Genomic DNA, 26211 nt, shown 5'->3' with positions numbered 1-26211 from the left:
CGATCTCCTGACCTTGTGATCCGCCCACCTCAGCCTCCCAAAGTGCTGGTATTACAGGCATGAGCCGCCGCACCCGGCACAAGGGCCCTAGGTACACAATTTATACCAGTGGATCCCAGAAAGTATTGCCAAATTGCCAAATTTAACCACAACAATAACAACCACTCAAACCAGAAAATAAAGCAAAAGCTAAAGAAATAAAGAAAAGGGCAATATTATTTGGGACATATCTGGAATTCAAATGTAACTGGACCTCCTGTGACCCTGTGTTTTATTTGGTGGCCCTAACAGGTGCTGTTCTATCCTCACATTTGGCCTTTTACAGTCTGTACATTAGTATATTTGTCTTTTGCTCCATCATATGCAACACTAAGAAAAATCTATTCCTGAAAATCTTCACTACATGGCATGACTTGGTGCCAAGTCTGGCTGTATCACTCACCAGCTTTGGGTTCGCAGGCACAGTACCTAACCTCTCTGAATGTCAGTTTCCTCATCTGCAGAGCATCTGCTCTGTCTATTTAACAGAGTTAGACAAGCAGATGAGATGTAAGTATTGACCCTTTTCATGGTGTGTGTTGACGCATTCATTAAGCACAGATGTTCTCTGTGCACAAGCACATGTAGTATGTCTTCATTTATTGAGGACTATAACATGTGAGACACACTAGAATACTTTCAAAGTAAAGAGAGATTGCGGCGATGAATTTGAACCCAACTTTCCAGGCTGTCATATGAAGGTTAATTAGATTGATCTGATAGAAAGCTTATTTGTATGACCCTATGTTGGTTGTCATTGCATTTTGGACAGTGTCTTGCACACAGCAGGTTCTCAACAAATGTTCGTTGAATGAATAAATAAATGAGTGAATAAATGTTACTACATTCCCTGGTTCCTTCTAAATGTTGCCAAAGTGGTTTAGCAAAGATACTTTCCTTGGCAGGAGTTTTCTGGCATAGGGACTGAGTTTAAAGAGGTTTATCTCAAATTACTCCACTAACTCATCATGATTTGCTCTGCTTCCCACCTGGCTAGTCCCTGAGCAATTCCCTTAGTGGCCTGGATCACACGTCCTCAGATTGTGCAAGTCAAACTCTGCCTCACGACTCAAACAGATGTAAGCATCCAATCTGCTGGTCCTTTCTATTTCCTTTGCTTTCCCCTCCTTCCAGATCTTTCCATTGACTTCCAAGATGACACAAGAGTGCTCCAAAAAATGTAAAACATGGTATATTTTTAAGGAAAGCTCATTCTTATTTTTCATTTTCAGTTTACATTCACAGGCTAAATAAGCCTTCCTTACCCCTCTAGAGAGAGGATAGTGTTATCTGTGATTCCTTCTCTCCTCCACATACTAAAGGGACAGCATTTCCCTTTACTCTCCTCTTGTGCCCCTTGAAAAATTATATCTTGTCTCCTGCTTCAGATTTCCTGAATTCCTTTGAACACTTTTTTTTTTCTTATTTTTCTCTCATCTTTGGGAATGAGTCAGTCTTACAATTTTATGGCCACTTTGATGTGTGTCTCTGTTCCTGTGGAGCCGTGGTTTGCTCACTGGATGGCCTTTCAGCGCCTGCATCCTTTTTGGGGGAATGGTAACAATGCAAGAGTTTTGTGAAGTTTTTCTACAAGAGCACCTGGCTGTCTTGGGACCCCTATTTGACCCTTGATCTCCTTTCTCTGCAGGCTTTTCAATGAATCCCTTAAGCCTGTTGAAATTTCCTTTCTTAAAAGCCATTTACTTAAATTGACCACTTTTCTCTCTTCTCTGATAGTTCTAACCCTGGTACCAAGACACCTTTTCAATTTTATATTTCTTGTTGCCCAAGCCCCCGTGCCCTGCATGAAAGTCTCAGAATAAAAGAAATACAGCCTTAAATGCTGTGTTTAGACTTGAAAATGTCATCACCCTCACTGTCTGTTAAGGGACTAGGAATGGAAAGTCCGCATGCTTTCTGGTCAGATCACACCTCTCACGTGTTGGGGCCAGACATTTGGGTTCAAGGAAACCCATAGCATCATTTCCTAAATGACTTAATTTTATTCCTAAAAGTCACAAGTAGCCCAAGAGATGTTGCTCCTGTGTTTTAGACTTTTGGATTTCCGTAAAGAGGACATGCTTGAAACAGTTTGCCTTCTTCCTTGAAGAAAAGAAGACATGGGCAACAACCCAAGCAGCTCCAGTTTGGTGCAAAATAGCAAATTCATCATTCATCATCAGTGCCTGCCCTGCCAGTGAGTTCCCTTTCTCTCCCTGTTACCTTCTCCACACACTCACCGCCATAGGTTCCCATGAGATGCCCATAGAGTGAAGCTGACACTGGGGAGCAGAAGCTCACACACTGAGCTGCTCTTCCTGCACCCAACACTTGACTTTCTTGGGACATGTCACCTGGCTTAAAACTCCTGCCTCTGGGATGCCAGGAGACTATTCAAATAAAAGTCTCATTCTGAAAGCTGTGCAAATGTCACATACAGCAATACCTAGGAAGTTTATCGGAGACCTGTCCTCACCAGAAGCAACCAATTTCTATAGTGTGCAGCAAAGTCCCACCTTGAGAAGCAAGTCCCACCTACAATTGCATAATGCTCTATCACTTTTGACCCCCGGTGGCTGATTGCCAGGATGGCATGTGGAAGGCACGTTAGTTAAGCTGGGGCAGTCATCCAATGCTTCATTAATACCTACAGGAATTCAGGAACTTTTGCTTATTGAGTTTTTCCCATTTGGATAAAATAATCGCACTGGAATTTGAGGGAAGGGATAGTAAGAACATGTTAAAATTTTCTGCAAGTGTTTAGAAATGAAGCATGCTGTCGGTGTCTTCATTATTTTCTACTCTTCAGTTAGGGACATCGTGGCTACAGCGACTAAGTCTTCTCCCTGCTCCCCGTCTGCCCCTCTTCCAGTCTCTCCTCATGCCCTTCCCTGCAATAAATTACTATTGCTTCATGAGGTAAGTTAGGTATTGTGGCTCACTTTATCACCTTCAGGACTCAGGAGTACTATTTAGTGCTTGGTCCACTAGTACATTGTGGATAGTTTTATAGTGCAATAACACCCACCACTCTACATGTACATGTACAACTCCTCTCTACCTGAGGACTCAGTGTGCTTCTTTATTTATATTTATATCTTATTCTTCCTAACTATACCCAGAGTTGGTAGGACAGTTATTTCTCTCGATTTTCCAGGTCAGGAAACAGAATGCAAAGAAATGAGGTATTTTATCTAAAATCACCTGGGAAGTCAATGCACAAATGCTTGTTTTATGCTTGGTAAGAGCTTGTAATTGTGTCCTTTTTTTTTTTTTTTTTTGGCCACATTTGCCTTAAGTGAGTATCCTGGACTACGCACACAGAGGAATAAATGACAAGAGCCCGTGAGCCCTGGGTGGGAATGAACTGTTCTGGCTTCTAGCCTGACTTTGGTACCACCAAGCTGCATGGTTTTGGGCAAAGTCTTTTAAGCCCTCTGACCTAAGTATCTTCAGTAAAGTAAGAGAGTTAAAGAAAATGACTTTGAAGTTGTTTCCACGTGAGCCATTTACTTTCCTACGATTAATGTGTGATAGCCTCAGATTACATGGGTTCTGAGGCAGATGGCTAAATATCCCACCTCTCAGGGACAATGCCTATTTACCTGTCACCTCAGTGTCATTATTAATAGAATCCCCTTTCACTCTCAAAGGTGTCTTAGTTTGAATGATAGTTATAAGTAAACCAAAATATAGCAGGTGGACCCAAACTTTCTGTTAGTCTAATATCAGCAGAACTGCTGATCCCGTCATCCAGGGCAGTAGACTTCCTTTCCACAGCAGTATGTTTCGGGATCCACCTTTCTGAGAAGTTAAAAGCCCTGTGATTACTCCTCCTCCAAAGGGCTGAATTCTGTTGTGTCAGTCAGTACTACAGCTGAGAGAGAAATCTATGTCATTCCCTCCATGGTGTTTATTGAGCATCTATTACATGAATATCTATATTGAAATACATATCAGTAGAATATTGGTACCATGAATCAGGAATTTATTTTGTTAAAAAAAAAAAAAAACTGGAGGGAAGTTTCTGTCATCTCCAAAAAGTCAATGAGGGGGCAGCCCAGCGCTGTAGCTGATAGTTCTCCTGTCACTGCTCTCCTGTCACAGCTTTGCACAGACCCTTTCCTTTCTGACTGCAGCTTCCTTCCTGCAGAACCAGATTGTTTTGATTTTTCATAAATGAGAAGGTGGGCATTATATGAGTGAGGCAGTGATCTTGCTGCAGTGTTACTCAAGGACTGCAGCATACGGGAATGACATCTAGTCCAATCCTACATGGAGGGGTTTATGATGTCTTTGTTTTTAACCTGAGGCATTAGAACAAACCCAGCAAATGACTGCACAGGTGGCCTGCAGCAACCATATTACCTTCCCACTCCCTACAGTGGCTCCTTGGCCAATGTGTGTGAAACTGGGTTGCTCACCTGGTGCAGAAACTCCCTCTTTACAATCTCTGCTGTCTCTGCCACACCCTTCCAGTGACAAGAAGCTCAATCCCTCAAAAGGCAGCCCAGTCCCCTTTTGAACGTCTCTAATTGTTGGGCTAGATAATGCTAGGGCCTAGGCCCCAAGGCCTGAGAAAGTCACCTTGCAAACACCGAAGACTGTGTGGCTCTCCAGAATGGCATGAGGAGTCAGGACTCCCCCTGGCTTCTTCGGTCCCCACAGTGCAAGAGGGTGTGTGGGTCTCCGTTCTGTGAAGACACAGCCATCCATGTTCTCAAAAAGAAAAAAAAATGCCCTGTTCATAAATCCAAAGCTAGAACAGATGAGTTTCCAAACAAGCTGATATTTCTCAAACTGATATTTGAGGCTTTAAGTTTAAGAGTGGGGACTCAACTAGGACTCCTGAGGGAAGTTCTGGCAGTAGCAATTTCTTTTATTTTAAACCTGTTTTCTTCCGGATGAATGTGTCCTCTTCAGGCGCTCTAGGTGCTGGGCGGCCTTGCCTTGCAGGGTGTCATCCTCAGATGTTGTCATGGATTGGCTCACAAGGTGGTTTGTGTCCTGAAAGCACCTGTCACTGTCCCCAGTTCTAACCCACACTCCCAGGTTGTTTGGAAAGTTCTTCAGGAAACATTTAACTGTGACTAATGTGCTGATTTACAAGTTGTAAGCAACCCCTAACCAAGGAGAAAGGCTGGCAGGAGTCTCTGTGGAGTGGCAGTGCGCTGTGCTGTGCCTCAGGATGCCCGAAAGCCATTAACAAGCCGAGGTGACAGACACATGGTTAAAAGGTGAAAAGAGAACCTTGGGGGAGATGAGCCATTAACATCAGAGGGGAGAGAAAGCAAAAGTGTGAAGTGTCGTAGTCAGCAGGGTTCAGCGGCTCAGCCATCTTGCTGAGTCTCCAGGTCCAGGCAAGTGGGGTCCACTGTGATGGCCCACTCAACTTCTTGGCACATTAAGTTTCTTGGGTGTGATGGCCAATGAGATTGAGAAGCCTAGAAATTCTTAATTCAGTCATAACTTGGCCAATGGGTTTAGAACTTTATAGATTTGAAAATATTAACTTCTAGAAAGTATTGTCAAAATCCACAGTTGCCATCCACCACAGACAAGTGGGATAGGTCACCTGAGATCTGCCTAAAGTCACCCCACAAGGCCCCTCCTTATTTTCCAATGTGCAACATCACTGGCTCTTGGGGAATTCCTTCTTATGTGAACCCTAAATCACCCCAATGCAGTCTCAGTCTGATTCATTTTATTAGAGAAACAGTGAGGGGTGTGGAGAAAGAGCAGTCAACCTGAATAGACTTCTATTCCTAGGATTTCCAGCTGTGCAGTTTGGGGCAAAATAATTAACTTTCCTGGGCCCCAGTTTCCTCATCTAAAAAACATGGGTAACAATGACCATCCCTCTGGGACGTGGTAGAATTAAATAAGATAAAGTCCCGGGGAATCGCCCATGCCATGACTGACACAGAAAAGGCACTCAATAAGTAGCAGAATCTCCTTTTCATTCTCCTTCTTCTTCTTCTTCTTTTTTTTTTTTTTTTTTTGAGACAGAGTTTCACTCTTGTCACCTAGGCTGGAGTGTAATGGCGCGATCTCACCTCACTGCAACCTCCGCCTCCCTGGTTGAAGCTATTCTCCTGCCTCAGCCTCCTGAATAGCTAGGATTAAAGGTGCCTGCTGCCATGCCCAGCTAATTTTTGTATTTTTAGTAGAGACTGAGTTTCACCACGTTGGCTGGGGTGGTCTCGAACTCCTGACCTCAAGTGATCTGCCTGCCTCAGCCTCCCAAGGTGCTCGGATTACAGGTTGAGCCACCTTGCCCGGCCATCGTTTTGACTCCTGAATATGAATATGTACTATTTAGACATGGATGTCCTGGATATTGGGAGGAGGAGGTGATGTTCTTGGAGTGTGTGGCTGAGAAAAGGTAAGGGGACTCAGGGCATACTGCCCCCAGTGCTTGCTAGACGGACCCCTCATTTGGCCACTCACTTCCCTGTGACTCTCAGAGATGGGAGTGCCCAGGGCTCCCAGCTCCACCTTTCTGTGGTGACCCTGTCATCCTTGGTGTCATCACCCTGTCGGTCAAAGCAGAGGTATCTGTGTGTCTTTGAGTGTCATCATGTTTCATACCTCCATTTTCTTCAGGCTGATCCTGAGCCGAAAAAAGACACTTGGTGTCAATATTAGGCCACCACGTCTGTGGAAACAGAGCACATAACTCGGGTTTGGGGCAAGTGTCAGTTATGAGCCATAACAGAATTTTTACATTTCACCCCAGGAAATGAAATGGGCAAACTACTTATCTCCCTGCCTTTTCTTAGGCCTCCTATACTCTAGCACATAGAAAATATATGCATATTATTTTCTCTGAAACTTCCTGCTGCATTGAAATGAATAATCCCACAGTGTTTTCATTAGAATTTTTTTTAATAAAAAGAAGTTCTAAGAATTCTCACCTGATGTTACTTCAATGGTATGTAAGAAGTTGAATTTGAAAGTAACCTTCCTGAGCAATATTATTGTGTGAAGGCAGAAGCCAAAAATATATATATAAATAAATAAATAAGCACGAAAAACTCAGTCCTTATGAGGTTTTGTCAATAAAAGAGCAAAGGAGGTAAGCAACTGGTCACAGAGGCTCTAACACAAAATTTGGAGTTCATGGTAAAGAGGAGTCCTCAATGCTGAACATTCCTACCACAAACAGCAGTTTCATAAATTATGATTTTATTTTTACAGCCGTATCTTTCCTCCTGAAGCAACCAGGTCTCTGAAAATGCAATTTCTATTTGCACAGGACATTATATCACGTCCTGTCATGATATCGTGTATCTTCAAGGACATGATGTCACACTTCAGAATCAATTTTTCTTAATGGGCATTTCAACAGCTCTTCTGTGAGGCTGGGATATCTTCTGATGGGCAGTGCACAGCAGAGGAATTAGAAAGGATCTGCACCTCATGGGGGTAAATGTCTGCTTCTCTTTGGGTTCAGTCACGTTGAGAACATTCTTTAAATCCCATTCCCTCTCAGGTTTCCAGTTCATCCATCTGTGAAAGTATATGAAAAAATAGATTTGTAAAAAAAAAAAAAAGACTCATGAAAATCAACAAACATTTCCTGTAAAGGTCCAGGTAGTAGATATTTTTTGCTTACAGGCTCAACCCCACCTTTGTAGCATGAAAAACAGTCACCGATGATGAATAAATCAATGAGGAAGGCTGTGTTCCAATAAAACTTTATTTATGAACACTGAAATTTGAATCCCATATAATTTTCCTGTGTCGGGAAATATTCTACCTTTGATTTTTGCAACCATTTAAAAATGGGAATGTAAATTTATAGCTAACACAGGTCATACAAAAACAGGCTGTGGGCCAGATTTGGCCGGTAGTCTGTAGTTTGCTGACGGCTGCTCTAAGAAAAGAAATCTTTGTGTATTGAAAAATGCATAAGCTATTTTTACTTCAGCTTAATTCTTGTGCAGTATGAATCATTCAAACTTTGATTTCTCTTTCTTGATGTCACTAACAACCCAGTGAGGGAATCATAAAATGAGGGTGGAATTTTCTTTCTCTCTAGAGGCACAGACACTCTCCCAAAGTAAAGAAGTCCAATTTGCACGTATGCACACACGTTGGTAGACACATGGTATACATATGTATAAACCATAGTGCAACATGAGAAGAAGTTAGCTTCAGGTAAGAGAGAGGGTTTTTTAAAAAAAAATGACCAGAAGCAGCAGGATTACCCTCCCTATTTAATAATCACAAAACGGGACTTACAACGCTTATCAAGCCATTTCAGCGGGGTCTGTATCATTTCACCAATTTCAACAAACTGTCCCAGCCAGGAGAAAGATTAGACTGTGTATGTTTATCTTCTGTGGAGTTATGGCTGTGTTCTCCTCAAGAGAATGAGATATGGAAATAAAAGTTTACTTAGTTCGGTCTCTGATGGATTCTCATGACAAGGAAAAGTCATGTCATTTGTGCTCATGTACTCAGGTGACTGGAGGTGGAGCTCTGCACAGCGTCCTTCTCTCTGGAGATGCAGATTCTTAAGTGGGGCGGGAGTGAGGATGCGAGGAGGGGCCCCATGCTCTCTGGTCCAGTTATAACTGGGGCTGGAGAGAGGCCTAGGGCAGCGTCCTGCAAAACAAGGAGGGACCGGGAGATCAGCACGACAAGAATCCCATGAGGTTGGAACTGGAAGAGGTCCTTACAATCATTCCTTCCTACCTAGAAGGGAACAGTCGGTACCCCTGAGGGAGAAGGGTGAATGCCAAAGGCCTCCCAGGATTGGGAGACCCTGCAAGATCGGATGGAAAAGCTGAAACAAGGCAGAGCAGCCCAGGTCCCCTCTGTACTTTACAGGGGGTGGGGGATGGTGGGGGATCAGAAACCAGCATGGTCTCCCTTGGCCACCAGCGGTGATAGAGGTGGCCCCTGACCCCACCCAGTGACCGGGCACCGTGGTGGTGAAGGTATGGGATATGGTTGTTGAACCCATTCACCAGCCAGGACCCAAAGCCAGCCAGTGTGCAGCCACCCAGAGACAAGTCAAAGGGCATAAGGGCTTCTTTCAGACCCACGGCGTCTTTCCACAGAGGGCTATTTTAGCAAAAATCTTAGGCTCAGCACTCCAGTGGAGGCCAAACCTTGATGAGAACAGGAAACTAGGGAAATATGGAGAAAATATTTTGAATCCTCAAGAGGCCAAGTCTGACTGCTCTAGAGCCTAGGCTGGATGGGGAGTGGTTTGACACTGTGGCATCCCCCTCACGGAGAAGAACGGAGAGCAGGCCCATGCCCAGTTACCCAACTCCACCAACATGGGGTGCAGCCAGGGATACATAGCAAATGATGAGGCTTGGGGCCAAGACTCTGAGCATCCAGTTGTACCCTCACTGTCCCTCTATAGGCCTCAAGCTCCTCACCTGTGAGAGACCTATTGCTGGGTGAGATGACACTGGGCACCATTTGCATTGCTTTGGATTTCAGACAGCTCGCTAATAACCATACACTTTTCTGTGGAATGGGAAGATAACGCCAACGAAGGGGGAAAACTGACCATCTAGACATATATATCCATACATCTTCATGCACATTGATTTTTTTTTTAGAAAGCTTGCACTTACCGAGAACCTACTCCAGACCAGGGTTTTATGTAGGTTTTCTTATTGGATCCTTACAAGGGCCACATGAGAAAATAGAAGCTGAGAGAAACAAATTTGCCCAAAGTTATAAAGCCAGCAGCGGCAGAACCAGTGTTTGAAGCTGGGTCTATTTGTCCAAATTCCCCATTATGCTGTAAGACAAAGATAAGATAAATCAACCTTTCATTTATTAAGAAAAAGGCCCACAGACAGCAAACTCCTGTGTTCTCTCGCCTACTGATTATGTGTCTTTCCTCTAATCTCAGGGGCTAGGGACCAATTTGGTAGCAAAAATTTCCTTTGCAATCGTATTGCAGGGCATGCCAAGGACACTCAACACCCATTGGGTGGGTCAGTGAGCACTGGATGAGGCAGGAGCTGGGCTTGCCTAGAGCTTCATTTCAGGCTCTTTCCTGCCATCTGGGCTCTTCCTGTGCATCTGTCTGCACCTTGGCCTGAGCTGGCCATCGGTGGCCAGGGTCCTTGTTTTCCTGGGTTCACAGGCCATCTCCAAGCACTGTTATTGAAATATGTTATCACAAGGAGCCTATTGCGAGGAAAGACCAGATGGCCAATTTCAATGTTGATGTACACAGTTTTGTAGGGGCAGTCACAGGAAAAGAGAGAGGGAGGGATGATCCCAGCCTCAGCGGTTCATGTGTGCGCGTCCATTGACACCAAACGCCTGGTGCTTCCAATCTGTTTCCCGCTGTCACAGGGAGCTGGTGAAGAGCTACAGCTGCACTGCCGTCAACCTCAGCAAGGCCTGAGGAGTGGCCACATGCCTGAAATCAAGCACTCTGGGGACTGAGGAGGTGGGAGTTGGTGGGAGAATGCGGCTGTGGGGACCCTAGGGGAATGCTTCTAGCCCCAGATTCCAGTTTATCTTGGGTGGAAAAGGAGTTCCCCTCCAATGGCTCAGCCAAGAATGTTGATGTCACAGGGAAAGGGAATGATTGTGTGTCACACAGAACTGGGAACAGGCTGCTTAGAAGGACACCCTTATCAATTAGGTAATGTCTGCTAATGATTGAGAAACTGTGTTATGCAGTGCTCCAGCTGTTGATGTGTTAGCAAATATCTGCGAAGGGCAGGATACCTTGTGGGAAAATGTTTTCTTAGATAGGATCTTACTGGCTGGAGCCCTAAAACACTGTTGTATCCAACAGCAATACCAGGCATTCAAAACAGAGCAACATGGCAGACTGTGGACTGGGCATAAGACGCGGCTGTGGTTGGGATTTTGGTTTCAATTCCAGGAAATAAAAATGTATTTGTGCAGAAATGATGCCTATAACCAAATTTTCTTCCCCCTCTCACCTTTCTTCCTTTTCTCTTTATTTACGCTTCTTTTCTCTCTCCCCTCCTCTTTTCCTCTTTCTTCTCTCTTCTTTCCTTCTCTTTCTCTATCCCTCCATCTCTCTCTATTCCTCTCTTCCTCCTTTTCTTCCTCCCTCCTTTCCTTCCTTTCCTCTTCCTTCCTTCCACTCTTTCTCCCCTTCATTTCTTCTCTCCCCTTTCCTCCCTCCCTGCCTTCTTTTTTTTTTTTCCTCTTAAAATACCAACATTTAATGATGCTCACAATGTATAAAACACTAGATGAAGTGCTAGGCATATAATGACAGTAAAAGTGCTTGTCCTCAAGGGAATTATGGCTAGAGAGACAAAAGGAACATGTTAATTGATACAGGTAAAACATGTGTAATAGAATACAATCACAGAAGTATGTAGCTGTAGCATAGCCCAATGCCTATATTTTTAAAAATGTTGTAATAGGTTTTATTTAATGTTTTGTCTCTTCTCGCTTATAAAAAATAACACATCATATTTCAGCATGGAAAACTTAAAAGAAAAAGTAGCTTCCAATCTCACCAATCAGTAAGGGAAATGTCTGAAAGAAAAAACATATGTACATGTCTACACATATGTAGACATATACATATTTTTCAAAAGTGACTTATTGCTGTTTAGAGTATAGTGTGCTCTTTTCACTGAACATATTGTTGGCATCTTTCAAGGTTAACAAATATAGATGTACCACATAAGTTTTATTGATTATATAGTAGTCCATCAAATAGAGGATTCATAATTAAGTCTACCAATCTCCTGTTGCCAAAAATTGGTATTCTGTTCCCAATTTGGGGATATCATTTTTACAAAACCATAGCAAGCATCTTTGTAACTAAATATTTACATGTTTCTCAGACTATTTCCTTAGGATAATTCCTAGAAGTGTAATTCTGGTAGAATTATGTATATGTATTATGACTTTTTGATATATAATCCCACTACACTCCAGACAGATTATATTAGAAAGTGATGTTACTCTTTTAATGTTTTCCAGTTCAACAGTTGAAATAGTTATATTTGAATGGATATATCTGTTATGACTAAAAAGCCCCAAATATTTCAAATTTTTGCATTTGAATTTTGAGATGCTAATTTTATTAATTTTATTTCTATTTATTGTTTTAGTCATGTATTTTATATATTAGTCATTAATATTTTATCACATATATTAGGAATATTTTCTTAATTTGTCATTTACCTTTTAGGGCTTTTTCCCCCTATATAGAAGTTTTAATGTGAGGCAGTTGATCAATTATTTTCTTTATGGCTGCTGCCTTTGATACCAGATTTATAGACTATCTTCTACCATAAGGTAATATACATATTTACTTATGCTTTATTCTTATATTTTATCTGGAATTGATTTGGAATTTGTTATGACTAAGGAGGTAGCATTGATCTTTCCAAATCATTAACCAGTTGTGAGGTATTATGATCAAGTCAATACTTAAAATTTGAAAAAAATTATATTATGTTTCCCATGTTTAATGTTATTTATTTAATTTTTTTAAAAATTAAATTGTTAGATACCTGTTGTTTTTTTCAAATAATCAGCTCAGAATTATTTCTCAACTTTATCACTTTAAAATTATTAATTTCTGCTTTGATCTTTATTAAATTTTCCTTTCTTTTATTCTATTTTTAAATTTTTATAGCTTAATTATTTGAATTCACTATTGTTTTATTTCAATTGTTTGTTTAATAATTTAAAAATTTCAGCTAAGAATATTCCTCTCATGTAGCTTTGTCCAAATTCCACATATTTCATATGGCATATTTTTACAGACATTACTTTCTGAATAATTTGTATTACCCTTTTTTTTGTTCTTTGAATGAAGAATTTTAGAAAAAAAAGTTTATCCTTTATAAGTAGTTTGAGATTTAATTTAAATAGTTGTTTTTAATTTCTGGTTTACTACATTGTGGCCAAGTGTGTCGCTCTAGATTTTTTTTTTAATTTTTGGAAAACCATGAGGTTCTTTGAGAAAGTCTAGTTCCTAATTGGTATTTCATTTAAAAAAAGAAAGTTTACAATTCTAATTTTTGCTTGTTTCTCTCTCAAATATTTAAAGGAGACATTGGAATCTATTTTTTAGAATTCCCAGTCATTCTCCTATTTTAAAAGAACTCTCTTAGCAACACTGTCCTATTTCTTTTATCTTTTTAATTAAAAATGTTAATTAAAAATTAACATATATCCTAGAGTACTTTGAGGAAGCATATATTTAGTAAAGATGTAAGAAGACATTGTGAAATCACAAAGTGTCAAATGGTTAACAACTGCAAAATCTTTAGATTCTAGGGAGATTCCAATTCCAAGTTCTAGAACAAAGTTTCTGGTTATGCCTCAGAGGATTACTGCAGCTTACACTATGAGGTGAACTGGGAGGCTCTGAGCCATTCTAAAGTGGTGATGTGTGCACCAACAGACAATTTTATTTCCATGTGTTTCTGTAGTTTTCAAACACAAGTACCCTCTTGTCATTGATTTCTTTCTCTCTCTCTTTTTTTTTTCTTTACTTTTTTTTTTTTTGGAGACAGAGTCTCATTCTGTCGCCCCGGCTGGAGCGCAGTGGCACCATCTAGGCTCACTGCAACCTCTGCCTTCTAGGTTCAAGCAATTCTCCTTCCTCGGCCACCCGAGTAGCTGGGATTACAGGCACCTGCCACCACACCTGGCCAATTTTTGTATTTTTAGTAGAGACAGGGTTTTGCCATGTTAACCAGGCTGGTCTCAAACCCCTGACCTCAGGTGATCCGACTGCCTTGGCCTCCCAAGGTGCAGGAATTACTGGCATGATTTCTAAGTTTATTCCATTCTGGTCGGAAAAGATACTTGATCTGATTCCTACTTTTTTGAATTTATCGAGACTTATTTTGTGCCCTAAGCTATGCTAAGCTATGGTCTATTTTGGAGAATGTTCGTTCTGTGTATGGAAGAAAAGAGTGTGTATTCTGCCGCAGTTGGGTGAAACGTTCTGTAAATGTCAATTAGGCCTATTCCTTTTATCTTGTTGCCTTCTCCTTCTTCTTTCTTTTTTTATGGTGGTAAAAAATAACATAAAATTTACCCTCTTAAACATTTTTTTTTTTTTTTTTGAGACGGAATTTCGCTCTTGTTGGCCGTCTGGAGTGCAATGGAAAGATCTAGGCTCAGCGCAACCTCCGCCTTCTGGGTTCAAGCCTTCCGGGTTCAAGCGATTCTCCTGCCTCAGCCTCCCGAGTAGCTGGGATTACAGGCATGCGCCACCACGCCCAGCTAATTTTGTATTTTTAGTAGACACAGGGGTTTCTCCATGTTGGTCAGGCTGGTCTGGAACTCCCGACCTCAGGTGATCTGCCCTCCTCGCCTCCCAAAGTGTTGGGATTACAGGTGTGAGCCACCGCGCCCGGCCTCTGAAACATTTTTAAGTGTTCAGTTGAGTAGTGTTAAGTACATTCACATTGTTGTGCAATAGATCTCTAGAACCTTTTTATCTTGCAACACTGAAACTCCAGACCTACTAAATACTAAATCCCCCCACCCCTTGGTAACCACCTTTCTACTTTCTGTTTCTATGATTGTCACTGATTTCGATACTTCATATGAATAGAATCATAGGGTGTTTGTGCTTTTGTGACTGGCTTGTTTCTCAGCATAATGTCCTCGAGGTTCAACCATGTTGTTGCAAGAATTTCCTTCTTTTTTTTAAGGTTGCATAATATTGCCTGTACTTCCCACAGTTTCTTCCAACCTTTATTCTTCTTGCCTCATATAATGTGGCGACATGTCATATCTTACCATGTTCCAACCCTACGACCCCACATTCCCACTATGTAGAATATAGTGCTTTTTCGTCCTCAACTCTGCCCTTGAAGCTGATCTCCATCTTCAGAAGGTGTAGGGAAAAGAAACTAAGTGGATAAAACAGGAAGAGAAAGACCTCATACCTCATCCACTGGTAATTTTTGACACCTCACATTAAAATCAGGGCTGCCATTTTCTGTTTGTGGTAATTGTATGCTATATTTTTGATTACATTTTTACTTTAATGTATTTATGTGTCTGTGTCTGAGGTTGAAATTGATTTTTCCACGCTGTATGAAACTCTTATCAGATACATTTAATCTACTTATATTTGTTGTTATAATTTATATATTTTAATCTGAAATCTGCTTTATTCTTTTGTGGTTTCTAATTTTCGTACTTCCTTGATTTTCCTTTTTTAAATTTTTAAATGAAGAATATATATTTTTCTTTTATTGTTCTTGGTATGTATTCCATTTAAAATTCCAATTATCTAGTACCATTAAATTGTTCAGAAGCATTACTCATTTTCAAAAAGGTGAATGCAGTTTAAGCCTAGTGTTATCAACACATAGCTTATGTGGATTGCCCCGGCTATATGCTTTATTTACCAGTGATACTCGATTCCTGTTCTCAGTTCTATGGCTGAAAGGTACATTAATATTCACAGCTTTAAATCCAGTTTCCAGTAATTTCCATGTTTTCACCAATGTATTATTGCCTGGTTGAAGGGGCATTCTTTCCTATTTGGTTCTATAATACTCTGAAACAGTGGAATATGAAAAAGGCACAACCTCATGAATGCATTGTCTTCGAGATTCTTGCCACCATCATCCCAGCTCTCCCTGTTTCTGGAGATTTTCACCTTCCAGAATGTCATAAGTCCTCTTTCTTTGCTTTCTGCTATCTTCTTTCTAAGAGTTGGTGGAGGAAGGGACATTGGTTGAGAACACAACTCTGGCTGCTTTCCAGGTCAACAGTCAAATGGAAAGAGGAAGGTGCAGCCAAGGTGGGTTTGCGAATGTGGGAACTCAGAAGCTAGGATGGCCCTTCAGAGTCATCCAGAGTGGGGCACAGGGTGAAATGACATTGGATGTGGACTGCCCTGGGAAGGGGCCATGACCCTGGATGAGGCAGCTGTCTTCAGCTGAGGCAGTCCCCAAGAGGGTCCAGCAGAGTCTGTGTTCTGGTGGAACTCTCAGCAGCTGCAGAATGAGTTCTCCTGTACTGAATGGGGATCTAGGTGGCACACCACAGCATCACCTCTTAATTACATTCTCATTCATGTAAGTTGACATATTTTCTGTCTCCTCACTAGACTGTGAGCTTCTTACGAGCTAAAACTGTGTCTGTCTTGTTCAGTGTACATCCCCAGTTCCTAGCATGAGTTCTAATAGGCTCTTACTGAACATTCATTGAATAAAGAAATGAATGAGCGACACACATCTTTAGGTGTGGGAAGGGGCTGAGGCTGAGAGTAGAGAAAGAGCTGTAAAGAGAGAAAGAATCCCCCATCTCACATAATAAAGATGTTATAATATCAAGAAAACTATTAAGTGATCTTCAAAACCACAGAAAAAGACAGGTTAAAGAGCATAGAGTAATTCTCTACATCACATTTGAGAAATACAGCTGGAAATTGTGGGAAGAATATTTATGGCCTTCAAGTCCAAAGAGGGACAGAAAATAGTTGTCTGGTGTAATGATTTCCACCTCTCTGGGGTTGCAGCACACTCTCATGATTTTCTGACAGACCCTGCATCCAAATAAACCCTACAGCTTAACATGTGTGAGTGTGTTTATTATGATGAATCAAAGTGAATTTTGTATGTATTGAACTCTGTCTCAGTATATCCCAACGTTTTGTGCCATTGAAATATTTGGAAACACCTTGGAGCATCTAGAAAATCAGCCTTTGGGAGACTGTCCTAGAATTTTAATCAGACAAGCCTGTTTGATTAAGGTCCAAAGGGACTGTGTTTGGCTTTACTGTCTTTTATTCCATAAGCAGAGCTGCTCTCTCTGCTGTGAGGGTCTGTGGTATGCTCAGTTGCTGTTGGAACCTTCGTCCAAACACATTTGCTTCTTGCTTTCTCTGCTCCCAAACCTAGTCCTTTCTCCTCAAAGACAAATTCAACAAATAAAACAAAAACAGGCCATAAAACTGATAAAGATGGCAAAAGCCCAAGGAGATTCCCACCTCTCAGGGTGAGCTCTGGGCAGATTGCCCCTGTCTCAACAGCTGGGGACCTGAGCTGTGAAATGCAGCACACACTCCATCTGAGCCTCCCACAGAGGGAGGATTGCACTGTGCCCTCCCCACAGCGGGCCAGGGATGGAATGGCTTTTCCTGACTAGAAGTGTCCTCATCACAGACTTTTGCTCAGGCACCATTCTTCCTGGCTCCATGGCAAAGTGCAAAGTCCACAGATGCTCATCCTAAAGAGAAAGTCCCTGGGTTCCCTGCCACTTCTGAGAGGAAAGCTACCATTGTGCATCGAGTCTCTGGCCTGGTTTAACATCTAGTACCCACGCAGACCTGTGGTAGTTATGATTATCTCCATTTTATGCAGGAGGGAGTTAAGGTAAAGGAAGGGTACGGACTTACCCAGGGTTATTAGCCAATAAGTCGCTGAGCTGGGATTTATTGTTATTTTTTTGGTCATTTGTTTAGCAACTCTTCATTGGGCAGGCACTCTGTACCAGGCCAGGGAACTTTAGCATTGCTACATAGTCTCTCTGGAGGAGCAGCCATCAGGGACTCCATCACTACCTGCCTCCATGTGTTGATATAATAGCAGCAGCTGGGACCGTCCAGCCTGAGGCCTTTAATGTTAGCCTGTAGAATCCCCTGAAACTTCTTCTGGGGGAGGGAGAGAGGGTAAAGGCTGGCATTCTCAGTGGTCCTTGCAGTATCCTAAGCTAGGACTCTGAAGAAAACACCATTCACCCACAGGGCCCCTCTGTGAGCTGGCCTTCTGCAGACCCAGTAGAGACCCGGCACTGGCACATCTCACAGTTTGTACCATGGCATCTTGGTATCTAGGCCAGGCATCAGTTGGATGATAGCTAAGCCAAGTAAAGTCTGTCATCTCCCATGGAACCTTGATTGGAGATTCTACCCCAGACTGTTCCTGAAGTTATGCATGTATGTACATGTGTATGCATATGGTGGCATGGATCAGTTTGTGTGTGCACGTGTGTGTATACCTGTGTGTGTTTGGTACTTTTATGTGTGTGTTATGTGTGCCTACTGTGCCTACTCTGCCTTAGGAGTTCCCTAACATGGCAACTGAGCATCAGATTTGGAAGGCCATTTGGAAAGCAGTAAAAGTTTCTGGGGTTCTACCACCCATTGACTGTCAAGCCATTTGGAAATAATAATCATTAGAATAGTTAACTGAATAATAGCTAAGCTAATCGACCACTTAGTCTTTTAAGTACTACTCTAAGCAACTTCACAACTGTTAATCCTTAATTCTCAGGACAACCCTATGAGGCTTGAACTATTGTTACTACCCTCTCTTTAAAAATGAGGAAACTGAGGCCAGCAGATCCCATGCTCAGGGGCCCGCTGTGTGTAAGCTGCAGAGCTGCGTTGGAATTCAAGCCATCTGGACTCGGAACTTGCCCTCCTCATCAAGACTGCAGCCCCAAGCTTTACTGAGTTACCAAAGCCGTCTTCCTTTATTTGTCATGGCTCCAAGATGTGAGTTGAATGTTTGAGCTCAGGGATATTTTCCAGGTAAAGGAAAGGTGCCAGAGTAACCGTGGAAGACAATGCATGACAATGGGTCCACCCAGAGCCTCCAAGGCCACTGCTGCCTGCTTTGCTGCTGTCACCGGAGGAAGCAGGCAGCACTGGCTGCAGTGGTGGAGCTGAAGCATCTGCAGGAGGTAGGAAACCACAGAGGTGAGATGAAACCTGATCAAGAATGGTGGCATGGGAAGGCTGGAGAAGTGAAGACTCCGCAGAGGCCTGGGCACCTGCTGGTGCAAACCAAGTCAAGTGTCAGGCAGGCTAGGAGGCAGCACTGAGGTCTCTGAAGAGCCAGGGCCTCTGGAGCCACCATCTTCCCTCATGGCCACACCTTCCTTCCTCTTGTAGTGGATAGTTGCTTCTGGAAGCTTCCCTTGGTCAGTTTGCAAGGAAAATCAGATTCCAAGAGAGGACCTCGGCTGCTGAGGCAATTGAAAAGGGGAAACTGCATAAACATTTTTGTACTTTAGTTTTAGAGAAAATCATACTGAGACTGAAAAAAATTCTGGAATTTTTATTTCAATAAACAGGAACACTTTTTCCATGAGCTCTGCTCAGTTCCCCTCACACTAGTAAAATGTAAATCGCTAAAAAGCACACACACATAGCTGCTAGCTCTAACTAAATATGCAAAAGGGCTTTTTGCTCAGAATGAACAGTGACTCCTTCTTCTGTCCCTCTCTGAGCCAGGTGGATGGGGCATCTTTTCCAGGCCCCTCCGCCAGGCACTCTTGTACAGGCCACAGCCTGTGCAGCTGTCCACAGCAGCTCCTCCTGATGCTCACTCTCTCAGGCAGTCTGCAAGTGGAAAACACACGTCCTGTCCATGTGGATTTATTCATGTTTCCCGTATCAGTAAGGAGATGGAGCTATAACACATTAAATATTTACAATTATCAGAGAAAAGACAGTACACAGCACTGAACTGAGATAAGAATACAGTTTCAAAATATTTACAATGAACACGTCTTGCTTTTTCTGGTTCTTCTCTTTGGTCTGGCACTTTAGGTCTCTGATCTCTTTATTGTATTTTCTTTCCAGGTTCCCTGTAGTTTTGAAAATGTCTGACAAAACCTCCTAAGTCTGAAGAGGATTGCTGTATAACTGAGAGACATTTGGAGAGTCTGGTTCCTGTGTCTCCAAGCAAGAGGGCCTTTTTTGGAGCCTCATTTCTGCTGATGTGTGTGTTTCCTGCTTATGCCTGAATCAAGTTTGTAGCTGGTTCTATCTATGGCCCTACCAAAGGCAGCACCAACGAGAGGAAAGTGGCAGGCCCCTGAGCTTGTGCTAACCAAAAGAACTGATTTACACTGGTCTCCTGAATATCTCAAGGTCTTTTATACAGCCGGAGTTAACATGGAGCCAGGAATGGATTGGTTTATGTTTCCTTTAGTTAATTCGACTTCAAAGTGTTCCACATTATTACATTCAGAAGTAGCTCCTTCATTGTGTTTGATTTTAATCTCCACTCTTTGAAAGATCTCACTCTTTCCTTTTAGGTTTTGAAATAGTCAATGACCAAAAACAACAGAGATTCGACCTGGATGTGTTACGTTAGCAACACCAGGGAGAGAAAGACAAACACAGGAAAGGTATTAAAAATTTGGCGCCTTGTTTAATTATAAAGAATGCAAAAGAAGCATCAACTGTGAAATATTTGGTTATTCAGAGAGATTAAAGACCTCCAGCTTTTGGAATGGGGTGCCAGAGAATTATCAGGATCACAGGCGTTTTATTTGATGGGTGCCACATTCGACCTTGAAGCGTTGAGGCTGGCACTCCTTTGTGTCCTGGGGATCTCCTGATGTCCTTGCTCCCTGGCGGTATCTGCCCCGGGGCCTCTGGAGGCCTCGCCGTGGAGTATGAGGTTGCGCACGTTTCTGGTGTATATTTATATCGAGGTGGCTGCGTTGCCAAGGAGCTCTGAGAGAAAGCAGAGCGGAGATAACTTCTAATCCACCTTTCTGTGATAATGTGGCGCAAAGTGAAGAGACCCAGGGCTCCATCCTCTGGTCTGGCATCGCCCTGGGAGGGGCGGGCCCTCGGGGTGTTTTTAGCAGCCCCAGTGCACTGGCGAAACTCTGTGCATTGCTGAACTCTGTGCAACAAATAGGAAAGACTGGGACAGAAGAGGAGAATGAAAGCAAACTGTAATTTGTAGGTAACAAGAAATGTATTTGAGTGTCCATTCACAAGATTTGGACAGCTGGAGAATTAGAATCTGGGAGCATTGGAACTGGCAAGGAGCCAACAGGGAATCGGGAGTAGAAAGAGAAAGTCCCTTGCCCAAGATCACAGGGGGAGCTGGAAACAGGGGGGCTGTGGAGACTAACTATATTAGTCCGTTTTCATGTGGCTGATAAAGATATACCGAGACTGGGTAATTTATAAAGGAGAGAGGTTTAACGGACTCACAGTTCCACGTGGTTGGGGAGATCTCACAATAATGGCAGAAGGCAAAAGGCACTTCTTACATGGCAGCAAGCAAAGAGAGAATGAGAACCAAGTGAAAGGGGTTTCCCCTTATAAAACCATCAGATATCATGAGACTTATTCATCACCATGAGACAAATATGGGGGAAGTCACCCCCATGATTGAATTATCTCCCACAGGGTCTCTCCCACAACATGTGGGAATCATGGGAGCTACAATTTAAGATGAGATTCGGGTGGAGACACAACCAAATGGTATCACCAGCCTGGGGTTTGTTGCACCACATTCCACATTTTTAGGGGGCTCCTAAACGGGAGTGAGGTTCCTTCCCTGACACTTTGAAGCTGACCCACAAGGAGCCATTCCCTGAGGATCCTTTCCTGATGGGCCATAAGTTCTACCATTTTAGATGGGTAGAAGGGTCTGGAGCTCTGCATAGGGGTGAAGTCAGAGGAGAAGGAAGAGGGATTCAGTCCATCCTATGCACATAGGTAATGTACTAAGATGAAATGTAGCAGAGCGCATAAAGCCGTGTTTCTGGTGTCAGACAGACTTGGCCTTGCATCCTAGGCTCACCCATGCCTGAACTTGGGTGACTCATTCAAGTTTGCAGTACCTCTGCTTCCTCATGTTTAACATGCGAATTAGGATACTGTTGTGATTTGAATGTTGTATGCCCCTGAAATTCATATGTTGAAGCCTAATCACCAATGTGATGATATTAGGAGGTGGGGCCTTTGGGAGGTGATTAGGTCATGAGGGTGGAGCCCTCGTAAATGGGACTAGTGGCTTTATAAAAAGAGGTCCCAAAAAGCTGCCTTGTCTCTTCTGCCATGTGAAGTCACAGCAAGAAGATGCCTTATTTGAACCAGAAGTGGGTCTTCACCAGACACCAAATCTGCTAGTGCCCTGATCTTGAACTTCCCAACCTCCAGAACTGAAAAATAAATGTCTGCTGTTTATAAGCTGCCAGTTTCTGGTATTTTATTACAGCACAGTTCTATGTTACAGCAAAGCTAAGACAGTCACCTTCTTCACATACTTGTGTAAACTCATGTAAGAAAATAGACATGAAAATCCCTTGTGATAAAAATGTGCTTTATAACTGATTCCTGAGGAATTGGTCTTCCATTAATAAGCATCATGCAGTGATCACTGGTCATTTTGTATCCTTGCCATTCTTATCATTTTTGGCTTCCTCCAGATCATGTCTCCACTCCAGAATTTGCTTGAGGTGTGAACAAGGGACATGGGCTGGGATTTATTAAGGTAGAATCAACTGGTGAGACTGAATGATCCTGTGTGGTTTTCCACAATGAATGCTGCCTTATGCATTCATATAAAGTGCCCTGAGACAGCACGTTCCAGGGACAGGCCTTTTTTTTTGGGACCTAAACAGATGCCCTTCGAGGTAGAGTGGAGAAGAGCCAATGAGGCCCCAGGCCTTTGGCTTGAATTTCTGGTGTCTCCATCTCTTCATGGCACAAAAATTCCCTGGAACAGAATATCTTTTCACAAGGAATTTTAATCAAAGTTGGTGGAATAAGAAAAAAGGATACAGGAATTATTCACAACGCAAAAGTAGCCACAGCAGCAAATCAGTCCTGACTGGCACTGTCTCTTTCTACAGCGTCGGGCCTATAAGGACCTGTAGGGGATTAGATTGATAATCCAGTTTAGTCCAGGCCCAACAATTCAACAGGATCCTTCACAGGTCCTGAAGGGGTTTTGTGTTTTGTATGGAGAATACACTCTGAGAGTTCCAGCCATGACATGCGCCTATACTTAATCTGACTGATGGCCAAGGTCAGACTGTGGTGCCAGCAGAATAAACCTCTTGATCTGTGGACATCAGCAGTATCATCCGTGAGCAGGCAAACTACGGGGTCTATCACCAGGCCCTTCTGAGTGATCAAGGGCCTCCTGGGGGACCAAGGTCCCTGATGAGCTGATCTGGAGACTCTTGGGCAATGGGGGTCTAAACTTGGCCATCAAGAGCGAAAGGAGAGAAACTGTTGTTCTCAGAACATAAACAACAAGACCCTGACTCTGAGCTTTCCCCTTTAGGGATAATTCCTTCCCACTCCTAGTCACTTGTCTAAAAGCTCCCACACTCAAGCCCCAATCAAGTATTTCCTCCTCCATGGACCCAATTCAGCCAATACATATTTAATGAGTACCTATTAGGTGCCCAGAAGGGGTTTAACTTAAGTTGACCTGCTCTGAGGCTGAGTAAAAGCCTTGGTTTGGGTGGATTCCCATATTACAGGGAAGTACTGGAAGGGCAGCAATGTCGTGATCCCTGGTTATTGGTCCACTCTGAACAGGGCTTCAGGCAGTGACCGGGGGAAAAACAGACAAAGTATGTGAGCCCCAACTCCTGCTATCTAGAGAAGAACTTGGATATCTAGGCAACTCAAGATGTCAGGGCCACAGCCAAGCTCTAGTGCAGGATTTTCACACCAATGGAGGATGCAAATGTGGGACCAGAAGCTGGGCAGGAGTTCTGCTGTGCATATGGACCATCTCTGAGGAGCTCGAAGAAGGCATAGTGAACAAATCAGTACTCAGAGGACAAGATTCAGGCCTGGGGTCCAGGACCATTGTAGTCTCCACCAGGAATGACCCTGGATCAAGGTAGAGCTGGGCTTATAAGTAGAAGCACTGAGACTTTCAGCTACAAAGCCAATGTCTGGGTCTCTTCTTTTGGCCTTTCTAGATACCACCCTGGTCCAAGATACAGTTCAAGGCCACCTCCTAAAACCAAAGTTTTCTTGGTGTCTCCCAATCACAGAGATCTCTTCCCCTCTTGATTCCCTAAGGAGATTTCCCTCTATCACACTCACATTGACACGGAAGAATATTCTACTCAATTTCCTCTATCTCTGCATCTGAGCTGAAGCTACTCAGGGAGGAGTCAGTATTTACTCCCAGTTATGGTGCCAAACACAGGCGGGTGCTAACTAGAACACCCATGAAAAATGTCTGCACATCACACCTCACCCTAAAGTTACTCCACATCAAGTGAAATACTTTCCAGCTCCTCACCATCACCTGCAACACAGTACATGTATCAGAGGTCCTGGCTGGTCCAGACTCCAGCTCATGGGAGCTACCCTGGTGGGAGATCCACAGGCCTGCTTGGCCAAGAGATGTGCTGGACTGAGCTGCTCCAGGCTAAAGAGCAGTGGAAACTTTGCTCTTTTATTAGAGAAATTCTTGTGAGTTGCCCTATTTTAAGAAATGTAGTTTGTTTAATGACTTTTCAAAAGTCAGTTAAAAGGGATGGAAAAGAATTCAGAAGCATTTAAAAAAAGAGAGATTCTACTGGGGATATTACTTATGATTGGCATTTGCCTTTCTTGCAGATTCGTTCTTGACTTTGCGTCCTGTCCTCAGAGTGATACTCTGCCAACCAGACATTGTCACCTACTAGGCGACTTACTCAGGGCTCCTTGGCTCTGTCTGGAAAATCTCTCCTTCTTTTGCCCATCCTTGCTTCCCATCCCCCTCTCCCAGCTCAGAGCCTTTGTTGACGTTGACAGCTCATCCCTGGGCCATCATTCATCCTGCCCATGGCAAACTTTGGAGAAAATAAAAAACCCTGCTCCCCTAATCTCATTAGAAGGGCTGCAAATTGAATTTAGCCCCTCTCAGTGTCCCCTCAGCTGGCTGTCATTAGGAGCAGAGGCTGGGCCTTGGCTGATACCCAAAGACCAGCTAACTGAATTTGAGATGCTGTGGTCTTGACAGGCCAAGAGATGTAATTGAAGAGCCGTGGGGCTCCTGGTAACATTTCAGGCTGGGATTACACTGGGGATCCAAAACCCCCATCTGCATTGGTGTCGGGGGCACTAAAAAGTCACCCATTGGGCTTCCAGGGTCGGATTATTGATAAAGAGATCATTCCCAGTGGAAGGTAGGGGGGTGGTGTGGGGGAGACTGCATTGGTTACCATGCAAAATGGGTGTCAGAGGTGGAGGGAAAGGGACAGTGTATCTAGTGAGAGTCAGCAAATCACTCAAAGTTAGAAAAAATTTGCAGGAAGTTTTGTCTAATGAAAAGAAAAAGCAGTTAGGGGAGAGTAGGTGATGAACCTACAAAATACAAGGAAAAGAAATACTGGGTTTTAATCTGTGGGCATTAGTGGTCTGTTTGTATAAATCTTAACTTTTAAATTCTTGAATCATCATAGCTTTATTTTTCATATCAACACTAAACCCCAAGCAGAGAGGGGCTTTTTGTGATCAAAAATTGTATTTTTATTTTTGAAAAATGTACCAAAAAACTGCGTCTAACATATATGCAAATAAGAAAGTATTTATATCCATATAACTAAAGTATATCCATATAACAAAATATTTAACAGAGGTTCATGTGGAAGACATGTCTCTACTTATTTGGATTTCTGAGGTTTCTTTAGTTCCCAGACCTATCATAAGTATCTCAGTAAGGCTGAAAATTCCATGAAATCCTGTTTTAAAGAGGAGGAAATGAGCAATAATTAACCACCTACTATGTGCAAGGCACAGTTCTAAGCCTATTATGCACATCGTCTAACTCAGCGTTCACGGCAAAGGAACAAGACAGGCATTACTCCAGTAGGGATCCCCACCTTACTGACGAGGAGAGTGACTCTCACAAAGGTTAGTCAGTCTCTTGCTTAGTGTCATAAGGATAGGAAGGGCTGGGGCTGGGATTGGAACCTAGGACTGCCTGGTTCCATCACTCCCTAGGCCTTCCTGGCTTTTGAGAGTGGTAGGTTTCCTATGCCATGTTGTTTCCCTAAAAAAGTCAAACTGACAGAGTCTGTCACTCATTTGGGAACACAGGCTGTGGGGCCAGACAAGCTCAATTCCACCGCCTACTAGTTGTGTGATGTTGGACAGTTCCAAATCTGTCTGTGCCCTCCTGGAAAATGGTGATCCTAGTAGGACTTGCCCCATCAGTTCACTGTGAGGATTAAAGAAATCAATGTACATCCAGAGTGCATGCACTGCACAGTGCCTGGCACATTGTAAGCACTCACTATGTAATACTGGATTATAATCAGTGTCATAGTGGTGCAATGAAGAATGTCCATCCATTTGCATATTTGATGGTCTAAATTTGAGAGGTCACCATCCAAATATGAGGCCGCAACATCGTCAGACTCTGGTATTCCTTGCCTGACACTGCCAGATTTACGGTCAGAACGCCTCACATTTACATTCATAGAACT

Source organism: Macaca nemestrina, chromosome 4, assembly GCF_043159975.1.
Source record: "Macaca nemestrina isolate mMacNem1 chromosome 4, mMacNem.hap1, whole genome shotgun sequence".
Classification (NCBI taxonomy): Eukaryota; Metazoa; Chordata; class Mammalia; order Primates; family Cercopithecidae; genus Macaca; species Macaca nemestrina.
This window is presented reverse-complemented; position numbering follows the sequence as displayed.